Raw genomic sequence first — 5,544 nt, forward strand, 5'->3', positions numbered from 1 at the left:
GCAGAAAGGAAAATAATTGAAAAACTGATATAACCACAAAAAACAATCGGTTGTTTCAATACATCAACCTGTTGTTTTTCTTCATTCATCATCATCAGCATATTAAAGATCAAAGATTTGGTTATGTACAGCTTCAATCTGTTCATCTAGAGTCATGAAGCGTGCATCCATGCTGTCAAACCTGTTATCAATCCTCTAGAAATTGCTGACACAGAGATCATGGAGATTCCTTGGATTCTCCGCAAAGCTATCAAGCCTATTAACCATGAGTCTCTCAAAAGGAGACATGGTTTGCATCCTTTCTTCTTGATTCCCAGCATTAGCACTAGGTGCAGCATCTTGATGTTCTTCAGGTAGATCTTCATGTTGAAAATCCATACCAACAGGTTCATCTTGTTCATGACCAGCAGGAGCACTAGATGAGGCACCAAAGTCACCATCTTTGCTAATCCATTTGCCACCTACTTTGGTAAAACCCATTTTGCTAAGTGATCCATTGTTCAACTCTTGAGTTGACTTGACCAACTCAGATGTTTCATCCTCTAGGTTCACTTCAAAATAGAGTAGAAATTTAGATACCAAAACAGCATATGGATAGTGATAGTCACTTAACCTCATTACCTTTTGCATGTGCTCTTTGATGATGTGGATCCAATTGATTTTGATATTCTTCATGATGCAGAAGATGTACACCAGATCCTCCTCAGTAAGCACTGAATGATTGCTTCCCCTTGGAGTTAGAATCCAAGTCACAATGAGGGCTAGCAACCTTTCATCAAGCTTTAGGCCACCAACCTAACAAGTCCCAACTTGAGCATTTTGGTTCTTCAAGCAACTCTTGTAGTATTGGATTTTGTTGAAATCCTCCACTACTCCAAGGTTGCCCTTGTTGATTCTGAGACCAGAGTACTTAAGACCAACAACAGCAGCCCATACCTCATGGGTTATCTCCATATCTACACCTTTTACATGAGAAACTAGGTTGTTTCCCTCAAACTTGAGATTTGTGTAGAACACCCTTATTAAATCTGGGTAGATGTTTCCCTTCATCTCCAAGAACTTTCTTAGAGATTGATCTTTGAGCAGCCTCCTTACATTGTCCAGCTTTTGGCTTTTCAGCCAATCAAAGCACACAACCTTGGGGTTGTTTATCTTTTTGGTGCTTGTTTCAAACCTATATCTCTCAATTAGATCATTGTCTACAGAAAACCATCCTTCTAGCCTTCCTCCAGACACTACAACTCTGGTTTTGACTCTCTTTGAGGTGGGAGGAGTTGAGTTCATGATGGCAGAGAAGAAAACAGAGAACAGCTCACTCACAGATTTTGCAAGAGATGTTGCAATTGGTTGTTCTTGTGGAAGAGATCAGCTGCAACAGATTTTATAACAGTAATATAATAAAAAAGCATTCAATGATATGAGTGGGTACCAGATTTTTAGAGAGAGAGGAATTGACCCTGCCTTGCACAGAAAACGTCAGAAAAAGCTGAAAATCACATGGTCTTCACATGTGATCTTTGACTAGTCATTAAGGCTCTTGAATTTCCAAGATTTTGAAATATATTCCTTTATGACTGTTGTAACTTCCTCTGAACGTGATCAGCTTTCAACACAGGTTCATTGACCAAGGATTCTCTCTTTAAATTGATCTGCAATGGATAGAAATTCAAAATAGAAATTAAATTGATTTCTTTACAATGCTGTCAGGCTCAAAACAATCTGTTGTTTCGAAGAAACAGTCGGTTGTTTTTCTGCAACAGTTAAAACTGATTTTGAATTTTAACCATGAGCAGAAAGAGTTCAAAGCAAATGAAGTTAAGCATTTTAAAGAAGATATTTAACCATGAGAAAGAACTTTAAAACAGAAATTAAGAACAGAGAAAGGAAGGTCTTATCCTTTATATTGTTCTTTCAATGAGCCATGTGCTTTATGATTAAGAAGCCTCTTTTAACTGTTGAGGGTCTTTGGACAGATGCAGAGCATTGATTCAGCTTCAATGTTGGTCTTTTTCTTCCAAAAACTTGATCACATGACTTAGTCCTTCACACTTCTTTAGAATTCCTGCACAAGCATGAGTTCAAGCAACAAGATTTGGTCCCTTCACAAATGTGGGTCCAATAGATTTCTTTTTCTCATTTGGAACCTCACATCCTTTAGGAATCCATTTCATGTAGCCTCTAGGAATAGAGAACTTTCTTATTTTGCAGAATCTAACCGAATGGCCCTTTTTCATGCAATAAAAGCATGTAACAACCGGTTGTTTCGATTTAACAATCAGTTGTTTTATTGGCTTTCTTAAATTTTTTTTTTGAAAACTTATCTTGTTGGTTCTGTGGATTGAAACCTAAACCAGCCTTTCCAAAAACACAGCTTTGAGATGCCAAGACATTCTCAAAGTTAGATTTCCCTTTTGAAAGCTTGTCCACAGTGTCAACAAGATAATGAACCTTTTTCTCAAGATTTTCACAATTTTCGCAAATGAGAGTGTCACACTTGCAAGAAGAATTTTTTAAATGATTTTCCAGATTTTTGAAATCATTTTTAGATTTTTCAACCTCATCTTCAAGTGATTTCACTCTCTTTTCCAGCCAGCTGTTAAGTTCTTTCAATCGGTTGTTTGAAAGAACCAATCGATTAGCTTCATCATGAGTTTCTTGAAAAGCTGCAAGCAATTCACTATTATTTTGTTTATTTAAAGAAGCACAAGAACTTACCTCACTTGAGCTGCAAGATTCATCATCATTTTCAGCAACCAAACAGATGTTTGCTTTCTCATCTTCACTTGATGAAGAACTTGATGATGATACCTCATTTTCATCCCAAGCTATGTAGGCTCTCTTTGTCTTGCCTTTCTTTTCCTTGTAGCTAGGCTTTTTCTCCTTGCTCTTGTTTGGACAATCTGCCTTTATATGACCTTGTTCACCACAGCCAAAACAAGTATAGTTATTGGAATTAAAATCATTTGATTTCTTGTTTCCATACCTATCTTTGTTGTTGTCCTTGTTGCGGTTCCTCTTCAAGAATTTGCTGAACTTTCTTGAAAGCAAGCTAAGGTTTTCCTCATCACTATCATCACTTGATTCTTGTTTTCCTTTGTGCTTGGAAGCTTTTAAGGCTATGCTCCTTACGTGCTTGTCTTCGCTTTCTTGAACATTGAGTCGATTCATCTCTAACTCATGTTCCCTAAGCTTACCAAACAAAGAAGCCATACTCAAAGATGTTAGATATTTAGATTCAGAAATAGCAGTTACCTTGGGTTTCCATGCTATATCAAGACATTTCAAGATCTTGATGTTCAGCTCTTCCTTTTCAAAGGTCTTGTCAAGGCTCATGAGATGATTGATGATGTGCGTAAATCTTTTATGCACTTCAGCAATTGTTTCACCTTTGAGCATTCTGAACATCTCATACTCTTGATTAGAGTATGCTTCCTAGCTCTCTTCACCTCATTTGTACCTTCAAGAGTTACCTCCAAGGTGTCCCACATTTCTTTTGATGATTTGCATTGAGAGACCCTGAAAAACTCATCAGAATTTAAAGCAGAGGTTATTATATTTTTGGCAATGCAATCGAATTTGGCCTTCTTGCTCTCTGAATCAGTCCATTGAGACCAAGGCTTTTCAATGACAAATTCATCTTTTTCAAACTTTGGGGCAAAAGGACCATTTTCAATTGCATCCCAAATTCCTTTGTCAAGTGATTCCATAAAGATTTTCATTCTTACTTTCCAAAATTGGTAGTTCAAACCAAAAAACAGAGGTGGTCTGTTGATTGAAGCACCTTCCCCAAAAGGTAGTCTATCAGCCATTTAAAAAACAGTTTTAGGATCAACTTGAATAACTTTTAAGAACCAAACTCTTGATGCCAATTGTTAGAATGGATGACTTTAAACTAGAGGGGGGTGAATTGTTTAAAGAGGGTTTTCGCAAACTTTTAAGTCAAGAATGAAATTATCTCAAGAAACAATTGATAAGGAATCCAGTTTGCCAAATCAAAAAGCAAAAACAACAGCACCAGAAAAACAATCGGTTGTTTATACTAGTAAACAAATATCAAAACTGAATTTAAAGAGATTAAGGATAGAGAGAATGCACACAGATGTTTATACTGGTTTACTCTAAACCCAGAGCTACATCCAGTCTTCTCAGAAACCACTGAGGAATTCCACTAAGCAATCAAACCTAGATCACTTACACCACAACCAAGAAAATGACCTTGATCCCCTCAAGACACACACTTCTCTTGGCCAACACACCAACACTAAGAATGCTGATCTTGATCCCCTCAAGAACACACAACAATTCTCAGCAAACACACAGAAGAAACTTGTTCAACAGAATACAAGGATTACACTTGTTACAGAAGAAAATCTGAAATCAATACAAGCAGAAATCCTATTTCACACACTATGATCAATCTCAATTTCTAAGCAATCTCAACACTTTGAAAAACTCAAAAACTTGTGTTCAAAATCTTTTTACTCAAATCTTTTTTTCTGAATTTATTCAAAGATGTTTGTTATCAAATCTTAACAAACTTATTCATTGCATTTAAAGATTGGTCAAAGCATTAAAAACTGGAGCGTAAACAGTTAAAACATTTAATGCTCAGTCAAAGCACAAAACAATTTTTCTGTTATGGTACCAAAACAAACAATCGGTTGTTTCCTCGAATCAATCGGTTGTTTTGGTTTTAACAGCTCAACCATTTGAAAAACAGTTTTCAATCTTTTCTAAACACATCTAAGTATAAAACACATCTAATTAGTTAATATCTTATAATAATTTTTAATTAGTTAATATTTTATAACACGGTATAACAGACAAAGTTTTAATTTTATTAGGATCTTTATAACTAAAATTCTTTTATCACTATTTAATAAATCAATAAAATATTTCAAAAAAAATTAAATTTGCATTAAAATTTTAGAAAAGTGTATTATTACATTTTTTAATTTCTGAACTAATAATAGTCTTATAGTCTAATTAGTCCTTTTCATTTCATTACTATCTTTCTCGCGAACAATAGTCGTGTTAATTGTTTTTATTATTTTTAACACTATAGATTTTTGATAAAAAATACTATTATTGTCATCTCACAAAGAAAATATTTTTTTTTTTGGTATTAAGTAATAAGAAAAGATAATCTTATTTCCAAATTTTTAATAAGAAATAAATAATAGTATTTTTAACATTATTATTATATTTTTTTTGTAATATTATTATTTATTTGTATATAAAAGGAACTAGAGAAAGTACATGAATAAGAAAATCATTTGTTTATCAAAAATTATAACTAAGGTGAATCATAGACCATAACTAAGGATATACGAAGAAGTTAAATTCTTACTTGATCATAACTAAGGATATATGAAGAATTAAAATTCCGTGAAAACGTTGCGGAAACTAATTTGATTAGAACAATTCTTATATTTTAAAAAAATAAACAATAAATATAACAAAATATGTATTACTAATCATATATCTAACTTGTATACCAATGGTACTACAAAAAAAATAATTTTAGTAGAGGTTTTTTTAGAA

This window comes from Phaseolus vulgaris, chromosome 1, assembly GCF_051622355.1.
Source record: "Phaseolus vulgaris cultivar YP4 chromosome 1, ASM5162235v1, whole genome shotgun sequence".
Classification (NCBI taxonomy): Eukaryota; Viridiplantae; Streptophyta; class Magnoliopsida; order Fabales; family Fabaceae; genus Phaseolus; species Phaseolus vulgaris.